At 50.9% G+C, this 19,453-nt stretch overlaps 1 protein-coding gene across 3 annotated transcripts in view; it reads right to left on the bottom strand.

The window, feature by feature from the left end:
* The window catches only part of PCDH1 (protocadherin 1), a 133,224-nt gene that overhangs the window by 97,926 nt on the left and 15,845 nt on the right, over positions 1–19,453 (bottom strand). The window lies entirely within an intron of this gene.

Here is a 19,453-nt window from a genome sequence, read left to right as displayed (position 1 = left end):
ACACAGCAGGGAGGGAGCTACCAGGGACAGGGCTCAGGGGGGCTGTGACCCCAGGCCCAGCCAGCGAGAGGGAGCAGGTCCCACTCCCTGCCCCAGCAGCTGGATCCCAGACCGAGCTGCAGAAGGATCCCTCCTTGGAGAAGCTGAGAGAACTTGCTGGCCACAGCGCTGCAAACCCCCTTGGGGAAGGCTGCAGGGACAGAGTCCTGCGGGAGAAGGGATTCCTGTACCGGAAATGGGCTCCCCAAGGGGAAGTAGAACTGTGGGGAATCGGGAGACAGCTGGTGGTGCCCCAGGAATCCACAGGGTTCTTCCCTTTCGAGCTGCTGGATGGGAGGAGAGTGAGGGGACCCCTGAACCTGAAGAGGGAGGATTGGATGAAGAATGGGGAAGACCCCCTGGGGGATCTCTTCCCTGAGGTGGGAGACAATCTCCCCATCAGGTGTTCCCCATTCAGAGTCACTGGGAAATCAGCCCAGAACCTAGAGAGAGAGGTCAGGGACATGCTGGCTTTAGATGAGATCCAGCCATTTTACAGCCCATGGGCATCACCCGTGGGGCTGATCCCCAAGCAAGACAGGATGATCTGGTTTTATGGGGGCTATCAGAAGCTTAAAGCCATCACAGTGTCCGATGCCGACCCCATGCCTAGGCCTGGGGAGATTCTAGACAAGCTGAGAGGGATGGAGAACTTGGCCCTGGCAGACACTGATAACATGTGCATCTTTAGCCAGACCTGGGAGGAACAGGTGTCCCAGGTGAAGAGGGGGCTGGGCTGCCTCAAGGAGGTGGGACTGACGGTAAAAGCTGGAAAGTGCAAGGGGGGACGGCAGAGGTGTTGTGTCTGGGCCACAAAGTGGGAAGCAGCTGCCCAAGCCCAGAGCTGGCAAAGGCCAAGATGGGGGCTCTTAACCAAGGGAGCCCAAATCACAGACCAGAGGGCTGGGAAAAGACCCAATCCCAGCATTGAACCCCAGGGGTACTGGGGTGGCAAAGGGTGTGGGCTGCATAAACCTTCCCACATGTGGTCTGCAAGTGCCATCAAGCACACCCGACCTAAGGGAGGGCGTGAGACTGGACTGTCCTGGTGTAACTCACACCAAGAGATGGGAGAGATGCTGGGGCATCCATGGGAACGTTGGTGGGTTCGAACTTCCCCAGGTCACTGGCTGGAGTGACCTCGCTCAGTTCGGTCTCGAAGGGGGGAGAGATGTGATGAACTGGGAAAGTTCTTAATGTTTTCTCTGAGTACTGTGTTGGTGCCTCAGTGTCACCTAGGCAGTTCTTAAGTATCTGGCAGAGCAAAGGGCCAGTGCACCTAAATGCCTGGCACTCTGTCTCCTAGCAACTGATGGCCTGGGCCCCTCCTCTGCAAAGGTGCCAGCTGAAGGTGTTGGAGACAAAGGGATCAGGTGACCTCCTGGCCCAGGAAAGGGGCTGAGGAGAGAGGAGGGGCTGGGAGGGGTTGTTAGTCTGGAGCTGGCTGGGGTCAAGGGTGGAGGGCAGACCTGGGGGTCTGGCTCACTGCCCCCCAGAATGGACCCAGCTGAGGGGTCCGGTTCGCTGTATCTACAAGCTCTGTTTTAGACCCTGTTCCCGTCATCGAATAAACCTCTGTTTTACTGGCTGGCTGAGAGTCACGTCTGACTGCAAAGTGGGGGTGCAGAACCCGGTGGCTTCCCCAGGACCCCGCTGGGGTGGACTCGCTGTGGGAAGCGCACGGAGGGGCAGAGGATGCTGAATGCTCCAAGGAGAGACCCAGGAGGTGAAGCTGTGTGAGCTTCTTGCCCTGAACAAGTCCGCTCCAAGGGAGAGGAGGCTCCCCAAAGTCCTGACTGGCTTGGTGGGGAGCAGTTCCAGAGCATCGCCCGGTGACTCCGTGACAAGGGGATAAGCAGGCACCCCTGGCTGTTGATATATTACATTGTGGAGCTGTGGTCTGCAAGGATCTGTATTGTGGTCCCCTGCAGGAGCACAAGAAAGGCTCTGCGGGCTGGTCTAATTAGTCGGAGTTCAGCACACTGACAATGAGGACTCTTTCCAGGACTGCATACCTTGAATCTGTAGCTGGTTTAGATGGGCCTCACTAACCTGTTGTGGAGGAGAGGTGCAGAATGGGATCTCTCTGGGGACCATGTGCGGTTTTGCCCACCAGTGCAAGGAGGAGTCAGGACTTCGAAGAGAGGGTCCATAAGATATTTGGTGGGTTGTAAACAGATCAGCCAGTCTTGGATGGGGGGAGGTGGAATCTAGCAGGAGGTGTCACATAAGCATAGTGCCATGTGACCTAAAAGTTTGAGACAGGCTTTTGCTGTAATGGAAGTCATGCACGTGATGATCTGAAACCTGTCTAGAGAGAGGTACCACTCTGCTAACTTGGAATCTAGAAGGGCCTCTATAAATTCCATGGATGGGCTGGGAGCATGGGATGTTGAGGGTGCTGGCTGTTTCTGGAGGGGATTCCTCCTCTCAGAAGTCAGTCATCCAAGTACAGGTAGATGTGTATTCCTTGCCATCTCAGACGGGCCACCACTACTGGTGGGCATTTTGTGAATATTCATGGATCTGTACTGTCATGTCCATGTCCTACTGTGCACCAGAATCCTCACTACATGAAACTAAGCCTCCAGGACTAAGTGTTGAGAGCTGCAAGCCAATCCTAAGCTTCTAGGGCAGAGATGCTGGAGGCTAGTGTCACCATTCTGAATTGGACTGGGTGTGTGAATTTGTTTAGTTGTCTCAGGCCCAGAGCAGGATGCGTACCAAAACAGGAATAGAAACCCTTCCTTCTACACTCCTATGGTCCTTCTTACTTACTCCTAGATAAAGTAAGGAATCCACCTTCTTCCCTCAGTTGTTTCTCATAAGATGGGTCCTTGAAGAGGGAGTGAGAGAGGAGCAAACACTGGAGCTATATGGAGTGAATTTGGTAATAATCCCCAATAGCCTATGGTGTCTGCTGTTTGGAAGATGATGTCAGGTAAGTGGTAGCTGTGATGAAATGGGAATTTTCAGCACTATTTTTATGATCCCTATGTGTACCTCAGTTTTCCCCATATGCTTCACTGTTACCCAGTGGGTGGCAAAGGACTGTTTGCTCTCAGGGCAGGCTATAGCACATAGGTATGAATGGCACTAGCTGTCTGAATTTGAATGGGTCATTGGGAAAAGACTGGCAGAGAATCTGAGAAGACAATGGGTCATGGACACTTAGCAACTAATGACCAGGGAGAGATGGATTTCCCACCTCTCAGCAGGGGAGCTGAGCACAGACCCCAGCTCAAGAACAAAGGTCTTGTAAGGGGTGAGGAGGGGGATCACAGGTGGCTGCAGGAAAGAGTCAGGGCTCTCACCTGGGAACTGACTGAGGAGGTCAGTTGGAGAGAGATAGAACTTGAGCAATGGGGTTCACCATAGCATGGCTGGGCTCTGGGCTGGCAAGAATGGACTTGGGCTATGCTTTAACTTTCCTTTCTCTGTGCTAACCTTAAAGACTTTGTGTGCTGTGTCCAGTTGACTAATAAGCCCAACTGTGTTGACAGAGCTGGGTGAGTGTCACTGCCAATGCTGGACGAGGTGCATTGAGTGCTCCAGTGGATAAGTCTATACCAGGCCTTGGTGTCAGTTGGACAGCACCACAGGAGCCAGGAAACAGAGCTGAAAACAGGGGAGTTTGTGGGAAGGAGCATGTTTATTGTTTTTGTTTTTTCTTGACAGGAGCTTACGAGAGAAGGCTATTAAAGCTAAAAGGCAGCACTGGTATTGATCCCAGAAATGGAAAAGATAGTGAAGATGACTGGATGTGGAAGCTGCAGGATGTACATTATCTGGAGTGGGTACCTGAAAGGTTTTTATGAAGTGCTGCCTGATAGATCTAATGAAAAAGAAGATCTGAGGTTTGTAGATTCAGCTAGAAACTATGGCTGAGTTTTGAGGTGGATTTGACCAGATGATTCAGGGAAGGTGAAAGGAGGCTGAATGGGAAACTCAAGACTTGCAGATGCAAGCTGGACTGGAGAACTGCTACATGAGGAAAGTGGCCAGTGAAAGCATGTGACTATAAAAACAAGTAGAAGAAAAGATCAGCTAGTGAAGGATAAATAGAGCTGAGGAACAGGTTTGCTCAGCTGGAAAATGAAGGGGCACAGCAGGAAGTAACAGAAGGTGGGAGGGAAAAGAAGAAGAGAAGAGCAGCTAGTCCTACAAGAAAAGGGGAAGAGTCAATGGAGATAGCCAGAGTTTGGAGCCCCAGCAGGATAGAGGATAACTCAGAGAAGGTTGTAAGTTAGAACAGAAGACAAGAGAATTTGCATCCAGAAAGAACAGGATGAAGGCTGGTTGAGCTGAGCTGGAGAACAGAAGAGTGTGCTGTCTGCCAGGAGCTAAGATACGGCATGTGGACCTGAGGCTGAAGAGGATCCTAATGGGAGCAGGAAAGAACCCACTTTCATGTGGTAGCAAATGATACTGCTAGATTCTTCTGGGAACACATCCAGAGAGACTGTGCCATGCTTGGGAAGATGCTTAAAGAAAAGGAGGCTTAGGTAATCTTCAGTGGGATTCTACCTATGATGATCAACAGATGGCTCAGGCCATGGTATGATAAGGAGGGCTTTGGGATGTTTGACCACTGAGAGGCATTCATGGACAGGACTGTTCTCATGAGATGGACTCCACCTGAGTAAAGAGGGAGACAGACTTCTGGGATGGAGGTTGGCACAACTGATTAAAAGAGATTTAAACTAGGAACTCAGGGGAGACCATTGAGAGAGGCTTATGTGATCTCCACTCCTAATTCTAATATTGAGCAGAAGGACACAGGAACAAAGAAAGGAATACTAGAGGGTAGGAGAATGGACATCAAGGGGAAATAGTGTCATTGGTATCGGCACTAACAGGCAGGTCAGCGATACTGGCAGTAGAAGGACTATACCTAACCAAGTGAGGAATCTGGGTGAAGCCAAGCAATAAGATGTCTATATTTCAGTGCAAGGAGCCTGGGTTACAAAATGGAGGAACTAGAACTACTGGCGCAGGAAGTGAAATCAGATATCACAGGGATAACAGAAATACGGTGGAATAGCAGTCATGACTGGAATACAGGGATTGGAGGGTATGTGCTGTTCAGCAAAGACAGAAATAAAGGCAAAGGGTAGCATTGTATAATAATGATGAGATAGACTGTAAAGATATTAGAAGTGATGGAATGGATAAAACAGAATCTGTTAGGATCAAAATCACTTTGAGGAAGAAAGCTAACAGAGGCTCCATTGGGATGGTGTTTGGAGTATGCTACAGACCCCTAAGATCCAATTTGGATATTGGTAGAGACCTCTTTAATATTTTTAATGAAATAAATACTAGTGGGAATTGTGTGATTATGGGACACTTTAATTTCCCAGATATAGATTAGAGGACAAGTGCTACTAATAATGGTAGGGCCCAGATATTCCTGGACGTGATTGCTGGCAGATTTCTTTTCTAAAGAGTCAACAAGAGGTGATGCCATTTTAGATTTAGTATTGCTAAATAGTGAGGAGCTCATAGAAAAACTGGTTGTCGAGGACAGCCTTGGTTTGAGTGATCATGAGCTAATTCAGTTTAAACAAAATAAAAAAATATAGATCTGCCACTAAGGTCCTTGATTTCAAAACGGCAGACTTTAAAACTTTAAGGGAATATGTTAGGGAAATAGATTGAACTGAAGAACTCAAGGATCTTAATGTGGGGGAGGCTTGGAATTACATTGTCAAAGTTGCAGAAGCTATCTGAAGCCTGTATCCTAAGCAAGGGGAAAACATTGGTAGGGAAGGGTTGCAAACCAAGCTGGATAAACAAACATCTCAAACAGGTGATTAAGAGAAAGCAGAAAGCCTACAAGAAATGGAAGATGGGCTGGATCAGCAAGGAAAGAGACCTCTTGGATGTCAGAAAGTGTAGGGTTAAAGTGAGAACTACCAAGCAGAGTTGGACTTTGCAAAGGAAATTAAAACCAACCGTAAAAGGTTCTTTCGCCATATAAATAAAAAGAAAATAAGGAAAGAAGTGGGACGGCTAAACACTGCAGAAGAGGTGAAGATTAAAGATAATCTAGGCGTGGCCCTACACCTAAATGAACACTTTTCCCCAGTTTTTAAGAATGGGAATGAGGATCTATGGGGTAGTGGCAGGGTGGCTAATGAGAATGAGGACCTGGAAGAGGAAATTACCACAACCGAGGTGAAAGTCAAATTCAAACAGCTTAATGGAACCAAGTTGGAGGGCCCAGATAATCTCCATCCAAGATTATTAAAGGAACTGGCACATGAAATTGCAAGACCAAAATAGCAAAGATTTGTAATGAATCCATAAACTCAGGGGTCATACCCTATGACTGGAGAATTGCTAATATAGTACCTATTTTTAAGAAAGAAAGAAAGTGAGCCAGGAAACTACAGGCCCATTAGTTTGGCCTCATTATATACAAGGTTTTGGAACAAATTCTGAAAGAGAAAAAGCTAAGGTAAACAGTAATTGGGATAAAATACAACATGGTTTTACAGAAGATTGATAGTGCAAGACTAGCCTGATTGATGGTTTTTGGTTGGTTTGTTTGTTTGTAGAAGATAACCTATTTTCTAGACAAGGAAATGCAGTAGATCTAATCTACCTGGATTACAGTAAGGCATTTTGTTCCACATAGGAAATTATTAGTGGGGAATTGAAGAAGATGTGGATTAGTCCAAGAATTGAAAGCTGGGTAAGGAACTGGTTAAAGGGAAGACTACAACGGGTCATGCTATCAGGCTGGCGGGAGGTTATTAGTGGAGATCCTCAGGGATCAGTCTTGGGACTAATCTTCTTTAATCTTTTCATTAATGACCTTGGCATAAAAAGTGGGAGTGTGCTAATAAAATTTGTGACTGACACAAAGTTGGGAAGTATTGCCAATATGGAGGAGGACCAGAATATCATATAAGAAGATTTGGATGACCTTGAAAACTGGAAAAATAGAAATGGGATGAAATTTTATAGTGCAAACTGCAAGGTCGTGCACTTAGGGACCAACAACAAGAATTTCTGCTTTAAACTAGGGATGTATCAGTTGGCAGTGACAGAGGAGGAGAGATCTGGGTGTACTGGCTGATCACAGGATGACTATAAGCCACCAATGTGCTGTGGCCAGGAAAAAATCTAATGCAATACTAGGATGCATCAAGTGAGGTATTTCCAATAGAGAAATATACAATACCATTGTACAAGGCACTGGTGAGACCTCATCTCGAACACTGTGCAATTCTGGTTTCCCGTATTTCAGAAAGATTAATTCAAACAGGTACAGAAAAGAGCTACTAGGATGATCAAAGGGAATGGAAAATCTACCTCATGAGAGGAGACTGAAGTAGCTTGGCTTGTTTAGCCTAACCAAACTAAGGCTGGGGGGAGATATGACTGTTCTCTATAAGTACATCAGAGGGATAAACACCCCAGGTGAGAAAGGAGAGGCTTTTAACCATCAAAGACAGTGAAGTTCTGCAACAGCCTTCCAAGGGAAGCAGTGGGGTGAAGAGTAGGGGAAACTAACCTGTATCAAAACTGAGCTTGATTAAGTGTCTGCATCCTACCCAGTAACTCCTGGAAGGATTCAAGTTGCAGGAGTTGTACTAGAGTGTACATCAGCACCTCATCCTGCAAAGAGGAAGACAGATTTGTAGGAGAGAACCATTATCTTATGATGCTTCCTCTTGAGACTCTGTTTCCTAATGTTGTTCTCTCCCTCATTCTAGTGGGCTAGTCGGCACCTAACTGGTGAAGGGAATAGTCATTTGTGGGCAACGTGAGAGGGAGAGCAGCTTCTAGAGGGTGTAGACCAGAGACCCCGAATGCCAATACTGCTAAGACAGGAAGCTAAAGGGACAGGGCTAAGAAGATGCTAAGGCTTGAGGAGACATCTGCTAAGGGATATCAGGACATCTCAGGGGTATTTAGGAACTCTGGGACCCCTAAATTCTGCTGGTAGTGATCTGGGAGTTGCTGTATTCAGAGACTCCCTAGGAAGTAGAGGGGAATGAACATCTAGAGAAGGGGCTCAGCTTGATTCTGGAGAGGAAGAGTGGTCGGAGGGGGGGGAGGAGGAGTAAGCCTATTCTCTCAGTACTAGGATAGCAAGGGTTTAATTCTAATTGGTGTCAGAGGCATTGGTACTGAAGTCAGTGCTGGCGACTCAATGTCAGGAGATGGTAAAGATCTGTCCGTATTAATACTCAGTACCAAGGGTGTCAGTGACAGAATGGACTTGGTCCAACTCAGAACAAAGTGAGGCAAAGAGTCAGCCCCACCAGGGTGAGCAGGCCTCAGGACTTGGGTTTAGAAGACTTAGAAGGCCCATCACTTTCAGTTTCTTTGATATCCCTTCAGGGAAAGAGGATAGGTGCCATGAGTTGCCCGTAGAGAAGTGCTCAGATCTGCCCTGCATTGATGAGGTGGAGGTGGTACTGTGCTTTGACACTGAGCTCCCAACAAGCGTGGGACTAAGTTTGGAGAGCTGAGGATGACTATCTGAGGGGGATGCAGGTCTGTTCTCGGTACTCACATTGGAAGCCTTCAGAGAAGAATCCCTACTTACAGGGGCCATGAAGAAGTGGGATCTTTGGGAGAAAAGTGCTTTTATGGAGTCAGAGGAACATCTCCCCATTCTGATACTCCTCTCATGGATTGGTCCAGTAGGCAGCGCTTTAGCTGGATATCTCTGGAGCCGTGACGAGCGCACACAGCCACAGTCTGGAAGGTGGCTTTTGCCCAAAGGGAAGAGACACTGGCCATGTCCACTGGTTAATAGGATAAGTCTATCACATGCTGGACTTGGCTTGAGGACCAACGGTATAGGCTAGGTGATTGGGCAGGAAGGTGCCTCAGCGCTTAGTGCAGTTAGGGGAATGGCAGAGATTTTAAAGAAAGAAAACTATCAACAGTGATGCCAACAGGGCAGGAACGTGCTACTCAGTTCCCCTAGCCAGTCAAATACACACTAGCTGAGTGGATGGAAGGGTGTTATGGGGCAGCAGAAAAACATCTCACTACTACAAGTGGGCAGGGCTGCCCTATCCTATGTGCCCTCAGGTGTGGGGGGGGGGGGGGCACAAGAACGTGCATGGCCCCAATAGACACTGCAGGTCAAGAGATCTCAATCACATACATGAGGTGCATGTACCATAAATGGGATCCACAGACAGAAATTGCTGCACAAATTCCTATCTCCCTCCCAGCTGCCCAGCACTGTGCTCCCTGGCAGACTGACCCCCATGGCACAGCCAGGAGCTCCCAACCCATATGGCCCCAAGAAACACTCATCCCCTGGCATCACTGGGTGTAATCCCAACAACAGGCTCCCCAAGATCTTCACCTGAGTTGCAGTCACACCCCAAATAGTCCTTCCACCCAGGGAGACCTCGCACTCACCTCATCATTCTCAGGGGGCTGAGGTGCCTCACACTCCATCCCCCCCACTACAGGAACAAGTAACCCACAGTCCACATGCCCCTACTGCCAGACACCAGCCCCAGCTATAACTGACACGAGACCAGCACACACCTCTTGGTACGTTCCGCCTACTGCTCGTGAGGAGAACCTAGGCACTGGCCACCCCCGACACAGACACAGCTGCCCACAGGGACACAGCTGGAACACGTCTCAAGCACAGCCCCACCCCAGAGTAATTTTTCCTCCACCTCAGCACCTTCCCCCCTATCCCCACCTTCTCCACAGTACCCTGTCTTCCACCTCCTCCTGCCCAACAGCACCCTGCCTTCTATCTCCTCCTACCCCATGGTGCCTTGCGCATTGACACCCACTCTTCCACAGAAGCCTGGCTAGTGATAGAAAGGCCCACAAACACACCCAAGCAGAGGGCGGCTGAATCCAGTTTTGCCCCAGTAATTGGGTAAATGATTAGCCAGGCTCAGCTCCTGGCCTGGTTCCAGAAGGACTGTGAATAGCAAGGAGCAGCTCTGCAGCGGAGCCCAGGAGAGGCAGTGCTGGGAATATCAATCAGAGCCTCTTGGATTGCCAGCCAGCCGTGCAAACAGCCAGGGCTTTGGTAGTTAAAAAAATCCCCATGCAGCCCCCAGGCCAATGCAGAGGCACAGCAACAGGAAAATGGGGACCCTGCCGGGAGCACAGAGCAGAGACTCCCCTACACAAGGCATGAGGGAGGGCCTGATGGCGGGGCACTCCCAGGTAGCTCTTGCTCCAGCAGTGTGTGGTGCTAGCTGCAGGTGCAACCAGAAGCAAGGCATGGTGGTAGCATAGGGGTGATGCGAGCATGGCACGTTGCATGGAGTCAATGCACACAGATCTCTCTCACACACACACGCATACACCGGGGGCACAGGCTTCTTTCATGGGCTGCTCCCAGTAGCAACCTTTAGGCCAGGTTGAGCCAGAGCCTAAGTGACATCTGTGCCCTCCCGGCTCTTCGCCCAAGGCCCCGCCCTGCCCCATCCTGCTGATTGGGAAGCTGCATCGCAGATGGGTCCAGCTCTGCTCTGCTCATCCTAGGCCCTGTGAAAAGTCCCCAGCCATGCAGAAGCTGCTTCCCAGGATGTTGCCCCTTGGCACAGCTGCTCCAGACCCTGGGGATGTGATTACCATGGGCAGCTTTGCAGCCATTTGCTCTAATCTGCAGGCACTCATACAGCACTAGGCCAGAAACCCACTCTTCCCAGCCCCTAGGTCCCAGGGGCAGTGGGAAGGTGACAGCCCCAGCACCCAGCTCCAGAGCAGAAGGAGAGTAACAGCCAAGAGGCAGTGGAAGGCTCCAGCCAGCCTGGGACAATGTGCTCTGGACAGTTGGAACTGCCTGTAGCATGGCTAGGATCTTTGGGGCAAAGCCAGTCCCCAGCCAGCACAGACACCAGGGGTAACCTGTCCTACTCATAGCATGGCTGCAAGGACCTCACAAATCCTGACGGACCCCATTCCCAGAGAATTACATAAGGACTCAGCATCACTCCCACTCTCCAGAGTACAGGCTGGGCAAGACTTCCACACTGCCTCCCGCCCATGGTACGGTCCAGGCATGGCCCCCACGGAGCTTCCTGCCCATGGTACGGGCTGGGTATAGCTCCCGTAGAGCCTCCTGCCCAGGGTATGGGCCAGGCACAGGCCCCACGGCAGCTCCTGCCTGGGATATGGGCTGGGCATGGCCCCCACACTGCCTCCTGCCCAGGGTATGGGCCGGGCATGGCCCCTACGCTGCCTCCCACCTGGAGTACAGGCTAGGCACAGCCCCCGCAGTGCCTCTTGCCTGGAATACAGGCCAGGCATGGCCCCCATGCTGCCTCTGCCTGGCATACAAGCCACACACAGCCCCCGTTGAGCCTCCCACCTGGGGTACAGGCCAGCTCTGTCTCTCTCCAACTGATCTCCTTGGTCAGTTCCCAGGTGAGAGCCCCGATTCCTTCCTGCAGCAACTCTGATCTCCCCCATGCCCCTTCCCAGCCCTTTGTTCCCGAGCTGGGGTCTGTGCTCAGCTCCCCTGCTGAGAGCTGGGAAATCCATCTCCCCCTGGGTCATTGGTTGCTAGGAGTCCGTGATCTGGTGCCTAGCTTTGCCGTTGTCTTCTCAGATTCTCCACTGATATGGGGTCGCCCGCGGCCCACCCTTTTCCAATGATTCAGACAGATGGGCCACATTTCATACCCATGTCTTAGGCTGCCCTGAGAGCAAATAGTCCTATACTTCTAACACTGCATACCACTACTACATATAGAGGAAACTGAGACACCTATCGGCTTCATAAAAATATTACAGACAATTCTCACTTCAGCACAACCTCCCACCCACATACGTACCCCCTATGCCTGGGCACAGGCTGCTTACAGCCCCACGTCATCTTCCACCATGAGTACAGGCTGGTCACAGCCCTAATGTAATCTCCCCCCCGCCCAAGATTACAGGAAGAGCAAACCCCGTGTCACCTCCCCCCTGAGGCAGAGGATGCACATGGCCCCTATGTCACCTCACCCTGGGTACAAGCACCACATAGCACTCATGAAACCTCCTCCAGGGTACAGGCGACACATGGCACCCATGTCACTTCACCCTGGGTGCAGGTGGCACACAGTCCCCATTTCACCATCCTTATGGTACAGGCAGCACACAACACCCACGTTACCTCCCGCAGGGCACAGGCAGCACACAGAGCCCATTTCACCTCCCCCAGGGTACAGGCAACACACAGCACCTATGTTTCCTGACCCCTGGGATAAAGGCTGCTCATGGTATCCAGCATCTGTTCATTCCTGGATAATGAGGTACACATGGCCAACTTCTGCTGCCTATGCAACCAGGTGAGAGCCAAATTCCCCCAGTCCGTGTCCCCAAGGGCCTGTATCCCAGGGACTGCGGGTGGGCACCCAAGGCAAGTGAGTCTTCAGAGACCTAGATGCTGCTCAGAGAAGGAATCCTAAACTCCGGTGTTGGGAAACTCCAGTCCGTTCTTGGGCCTGGGCTCAGAAGTACCTGTGGGGCTTGTGTTTGGGGTGGAGTGCCCTGCAAAGGGACTCCCTGACCTCCCACTCAGGGGCTGAAAACATCTTGCTATGTCTCCAGGTAAACAACCATCAACTTCCCTCAGAACTGCACCCCATTCCCATCGCCACCTCCCTGCTCCCTCATTGCCCTGCCAGCTCTCAGGATTGTTTCCAGCTGCCCTACAGCCAGGACTCTCACTCCCCTACCTCAGCCCTACCCACCCAAATCCTGCTGTGTTGTCTTCTGGCCCTGTGGTTTCCCATGCTCTGGGCTCCCCTCAAGCCTTCTGCTCCCTGATGCTCCCAGCTCTCCCCAGTTTAGTATCCTCACTGAATTTCACCTGGGATTCTGTTTCTTGCCCCTGCAGATCATTAAGGGCAAAACATACTCAGCTACATCCTACCACTGCTCCCTACAGCCACTCTCTCCACTGTTCAGTTCCCAGAACCCAGTGTCATGCTCCATCAGCTGGGATGACTCCATGTCAGTGTCACAGCCAAGCAGCCCTGGTCTGACATACGATGTGTGCTACTCACCCACACACTGGCATTCTGGAGGAGGGAGAAGCCAGATCAGCTCTGCGTACGTCCTCAGTGCTGCCCCAGTGCCCCAGGTTTCTGGACCATTTTGCCACTATTTTATAGTCTACGACTGGCCTTACAAAAACCCCTTGGCCCTGCACCGCTGGCCAACAGGCAGCTTTGCCAGGCACCTTCCGACTCCAGTGCCTGCAAAGTATGCAGAATTTAAGCTTGCTTTCTAAGAGACACATTCAATATCTAGCTGGTTAAGATTACAATGGCTGCTGCGTGCATGAGTGAAGCCAATGCTGCTCTAGCCTCTTGAGCTCTGCTGGGACTCAGAGCTCAGTTAGACAACTGGGAACTAATACGATGGGTGCAGATCCCTGGGGCTGCAGGGGCTCAGAATCAGGTCGATCTGAGCATCGGGGCAGGCCTTGGGGTTACACCCTGGGGAAAGGGGCCTGAAACATGGAGGCTGGCCAAGGTGCAGAGTACAAGAGACAAGCAGCTAGGGAGTGGGGAGATGGGTGGTCCCTCCCTCCCAGGGCTGGCTCCAGGCACCAGAGGAGGAAGCACGTGCCTGGGCAGCTCATGCTAAGGGACGGCATTCTGTCCATTCTTGAGGCAGCACAGTCTGGCCGGCTTTTTTTTAATTTTTATTTTTTTGCTTTGGCAGTTCTGGCAGCAGTTCGAACGTCTTTATTTTTTTATTTTGCTTGGGGTGGCAAAAATGGTAGAGCCGACCCTTCTCCCTCCACCACCGCAGGAAGAGACTGGTGGTGAGGAAGAACAGAATGTTCCTTCCAGCAGCCAAGGAAGGGTAGCAGGTCCTTGCCAGCCACAGGCTGCTGGGCACAGGTCAGGGACCTCCCTGCCCACCACCACCCTTAATGGCTCACAGGAGGTTGGGGTGGTCCTCACCAGAATGCTCCTCCTGGAGTTTGTTTCCCCTCTCTTTTTCTATCTGTTCCCCCACAGCCCATTCCCCGCCCCCTGCAGCCCTCTTCCCCTGCCCAAGCCCACTGCCCCCCCGCAGCCCTCTCCCCCCCACTCCCCACCCCCCAGAGCCCACTGCCCCCCCACAGCCCACTCTCCCCCTCTGCAGCCCACTCCCCATCCCCCAGAGCCCACTGTTTTCCCTCACAGCCCACTCCCCTATGCCTACATAGCCCACTCCCTGCCTTTAAAGTTCATGGTGACATTTTCAAGCCTTGAATAGCATAAGGCAAAACATCACAAAAGTCGTTTAAACAGAACAAAATTGGAACGTTGTGAGCCAAGGCCTGACATCACCCGAGCTGCCATTGGGCGGGGCTGCACAGGCAGTGACCTGGCACTTGTCTGATGCTGTGTCTTATTCTTCAGAATGTCAGTGTGTAGCCTTCATGGAACCCAACCCTTCCCACACACACACACCAGCCTGAGCAACACGACGACTGCCTAAGGTTGTAGAGAGCCTGAGGCCATGGCTGCAAGAGGGGGAAACTGCCCTAGCCCTTCTCAAGGGGGTAACACATTCTCACCCTCTGGTTCCTGAGCTAAGTCAGCATATCACTATTTCACCGCTCTCAAAGCCTGCACGAAAGAGGGGAAGCCAATCCTGCAGTGGCTGCGGGAGACCTAGGGGGAACTCTCACCCAGATTAGCGAGTCCAGAAAGCGCAATAATAAAGGTGGATTTCCACTATCCTCATACTGACTGGGCATTATCCTCATATCAGAGAGTGATGCAGAGAGAAAATTTCTACACATCATAAGTGTCTGGTTCTTGGAGCAGCTACTCAAACGCACAAGGGAGAGGCAATTCTTGATTTAGTCCTAAGTGCTGCACAGGATCCAGTCCAAGAGGTGAATATAGCTGACTCGCTCAGCAATAGTGCCCGTGTAATTCAATTTAACACCCTTGGAGGGGAATAATACCCATCCCTGCCACACACAAAAAATCCCACCCTGGTAACATGCACCTTTAAAAAGGGGCAAAAGAATGAGGTCTCTTGTTAGACAGAAATTAAAAGGGAACAGTCACAAGGGGTAAATACCTGCAACCAGCATAAGGACTATTTAGAAACACCGAGGCTCACACTACATGAATAGCCCTAAACAGAAAAAGCAATTAGAAGCCCAGAAGAATACCACCATGGCTAAACAGCAGAGTAATGGAGGCCATTAGAAGCAAAAAGGCACCCTTTGAAATTTAGAAGCCAAATCCCAGTGAGGGTAAAAAGAAAACACACAAACTCTGGCAGGTTAGTGTAAAAGTATAAGGCAAACCAAGAAAGCATTCACAAGAAGATGCAAAAACTAACAGTAAGATTTTTTTAAAATATATCAGAAGCAGGAAGCCTGTCAAATAATCAGTGGAGCCACTGGACGATCAAGGTGCTAAAGGAGCACTCAAGGAAGACAAGGCCATTGCTGAGAAGCCAAATTAATTCTCTGCATCAATCTTCAAAAAGGATACCCAAAAGGCTAGGTCTGATGTGGGTAACAAATCTAAAGTACTGCCCTAGATTGTTGTGGCAGTACAAATTGAACAGATTGATAAACTAAACAGTGATAAATCACCAGGTCCAGATGGTATCACCTAAGAGTTCTGAAGTAACTCAAATATGAAATTGCAGAAGTACTAACTGTAGTATATGTAACCTATTACTGAAAAAGGCCTCCGGACCAGATGACTGGAAGGTAGTTAATGCAATGCCAATTTTTAAAAAGGGGTCCAGAGGCGATCCTGGCAATTACAGGGCAGTGAGCCCAACTTCAGGACAGACAACCTGGCTGATATTATAGTAAAGAACAGAATTATCAGACACATAGATAAACATGATTAGTTGAGGAAGGGCCAACAAAACTTTTGTAAAGGAAAATTGTGCCTCATGGATCTATTGGAATTCTTTGAGGTGGAAACAAGCATGTGGACCAGGGTTAGTCAGTGAATATAGTGTACTTGGGACTATCAGAAACCCTTTGACAAGGTCCCACCCCAAAGGCTCTTAAGCAAAGTAAGCTGTCATGGGATAAGAGGGAAGGTCCTCTCATGGATCAGTAACTGGTTAAAAAATAGAAAACAAAGGGCAGGAATAAATTATCAGTTCTCAGAATGGAGAGAGGTAAACAGCAGGATCCCCCAAAGGTCTGCACTGGAACCAGTGTTGTTCAACATATTAATGATCTGGAAAATGGAAACCACAAAGTTTGCAGATACAAAATTATTCAACATAGTTAACCAAAGAGATCTCACAAAACTGGGTGAGTGGGCAACAAAATGGCAGATGAAATTCAATGTTGATATGCAAAGTAATGCACAATGAAAAAAATGATTCCAACTACACAGATACAATGATAAGGTCTAAATTAGCTGTCGCCACCCAAGAAACAGAACTCGGAGTCATTGTGGATAGTTCTCTGAAAACAGCGCAGCCATGATCAAAAAGAATAACAGAATGTTAGGAACCATTAAGACAGTGATAGAAAATAAGACAGAAAATAAGATAATGCCACTATATAAATTCATGCTGCGCCCACACTTTGAGCACTGCGTGCAGTTCTGGTCACCCCATCTCAGAAAGGTTATAGTGGGACTGGGAAAGGTTCAGAGAAAAGCAACAAAAATTATCAAGGGTATGGAACGGCTTCACTATGAGGACAGATTTTAGCTGTTCATCTTAAAAAAGAGAAGACTAGGGGGTATATGACAGAGGTCCATAAAATCATGAATAGTGCAGAGAAAATTATTAGAAAAGTGTTAGTTACCCTTTCCCACAATACAAAAACCAGGGGTCGCCCAATGAAATTAATAGGCAGCAGGTTTTATAAATAGGGAAATACTTTTTCACACAACAGTCAACCTGTGGAATTCATTGCCAGGGGATGTTGTGAAGGTCAAAAGTACAGCTGGGTTCATAAAAGAATTAGGTAAGTTCATGGAAGATAGGCCTATCAATGCCTATTAGCCAAGATGATCAGGGGCACAACCCCACGCGCTGGGTGACCCTAAACCTCTGACTGCCAGAAGATGGGGGAGAAGATGGGGAGGATCACCCTCCAGCTGACCTGTTCTGTACATACCCCCTGAAGCATCTGGCATTGGCCACTGTCAGAGACAGGATACTGGGCTATTGGTCTGACCCAGGACGGCTGTTCTTATGCCACAAGGAATGGGACATTCAAGAGTCCTGCTTACCTCCATAGGCAGTGGACACAAGAGTCCAGGAACAAACCCCTGGGGTAAGGGGCGAGGGAGAGAATGGCCGGGTTCAGGGACTGGGTTTGCGGCCCAAGCAGAGGGATAGCTCTGTGCAGTGGGGAGGGGGCAAGGGAAGAGGCCCCAAGCACTTTGGCAGTTGCCTTATGAACTCTGATGGAGTTGCTCGTCCATAACTATTCCCTCTCCTCCTGCTGGAGCATGGCTCCTCGCTCCCTCTCCCTGCTCACACAGACCCCACTGCTCCCCACTGCAGTATGGTGACCTGGTCAGTAACTGCTCCTGCAGGCAGCCCTTCTGCATGCACACACCACACTGCCCAATGGGGTACATGGAGCAGCTCCAGGAGCACACTTACAGGCTGGTGCTCCCTCGTGGCAAGTAGAGTGGCCAAGTGCCCAGTTTTCGACCAGACAATCTGGTTGAAAAGGGGACCTGACAGTGTCCAGTCAGATTTACTGACCGGACACCCAAAGTCCAGTTACTGTGAGTGGGGGAAGTAGGGAGGCGCCAGGTCATCACCCGCTCCAGCCTTTACTCAGCCAGGGCCACCTCCTACCTTTGTCATGTGACTGCAGCTCCCAGCCCCAACCCACATGGGGTGGAGTGCGGGGGATGGAAGCAAGCAATGCGGGGGGGGGCGGGGGGAAGAGGAATAGATGGGGAGGGGCCTCGGGGGAAGAGATGAGCAGGAGTGGGGCTTTGGGGGGAAGAGGCAGAGCAGGGTAGAGCCTCAGGGAGAAGAGGCAGGGCAGGGGAGGTTCCACCCCTGCTGGAATGTCCAGTTTTTAAATATTGCCAAGTTGGCAACCCTAGTGGCAAGGCTTGATTCCAGCACAGGGAGAGGCTGGATGTCTGCACCAGCCCCCATCATTAGCAAGCAGCATGCCATGGAATGGAGTGCACCAGCATGGCACAGCCAGCCAGGGACATGCCATATTCCCTCCCAAGCCTCCCTGCCTATCCCACAGGCAGGAAAGCAGGACTCAGGCACAAGGAGCCAGGGTACAGGAGAAGAATTAGCACCAGGGCACAGGCACAAACCCCAGGGCTGGGAGGAGTCGGGCCTGACCCAGAGAGGGGGTTTTGCTGTAACGTGCAGCCCTGAAAATTTTCCCCAGGTGCAGCTTAGGCTCCATGGTGTGGGAGAGGCAGCCCAAACTATTACTGCCCCTTGCCTGCACAGGACCAGGCCTTGCAACACCATTTCTAGGCTCACCTGCTATGTCTCCACAGGGAGAGAGGAGAGGAGATGCAATTGGGGTGGTGGATAATGTGCCACTGCCCCCAGCTGTACTATGGGGGGATGGGCTGGGGTGGAGGCAGAGCCCTCTTCCCTTCACTCCCCCTCCCCCTGCCTCTGGGCCTTATGGAAAACAAAACACAGCATTCAAAAATATAAAACTTTATTGAGGGCAAATTCAGTGGAGGCAGCCCATCCCCATGGGACACACAGGCTACAATGCAATGAACGGGCAGGGGAGCCCAGTCCCATGGGACACACAGGCTACATACAATGCAATGGGGGGAGAGAAGCCCAGTCCCATGGGACACACGGGCTACAATGCAATGGAGGGGGAGGGGAGCCCAATTCCATGGAACACACAGGATACATACAATGCAGTGGGGGGAAGGGGAGCCCAGCCCAGCCCAGCCTCAGGACACATAGGATATAATGCCAATGCTGCAGGAAGTCCCCCCCCCCCCACCCATTGGCAGATCCCAACAGGGCCCACAAAGCAGGAACCCAGCAAGATGAGGCAGTCAGGCAGGATGTCCTCAAGGCCTCGACCCCTCCACCTCACCCAGCACCTCATTAGCCTGGTTCCCAGATTTGCTCTCCCCTCCCCCACCCAAGTCCCTCAAGATGCAGCCAGGGCCTTTGCTCTGTCCCCTCATGCAGCAAGACACACTCAGCCTCAACTCTCAGCAGTGACCCCGCCCCGAACCTCAGCACAGACACCTCCTGCTCCCCAGCAGAGACCCTCGCCAGCCCTCGCTCCCAAGCCCCGACTAGCACAGCCACCTCCTGCTCCCCAGCAGAGACCCTCGCCAGCCCTCGCTCCCTAGCCCCGACTAGCACAGCCACCTCCTGCTCCCCAGCAGAGACCCTCGCCAGCCCTCGCTCCCTAGCCCCGACTAGCACAGCCACCTCCTGCTCCCCAGCAGAGACCCTCACCAGCCCTCGCTCCCTAGCCCCGACTGGCACAGCC

This window comes from Gopherus evgoodei, chromosome 8 (genome assembly GCF_007399415.2).
Source record: "Gopherus evgoodei ecotype Sinaloan lineage chromosome 8, rGopEvg1_v1.p, whole genome shotgun sequence".
Classification (NCBI taxonomy): domain Eukaryota; kingdom Metazoa; phylum Chordata; order Testudines; family Testudinidae; genus Gopherus; species Gopherus evgoodei.
The sequence above is the reverse complement of the archived record's forward strand: the minus strand, read 5'-3'. Positions and strand labels throughout refer to the sequence as shown.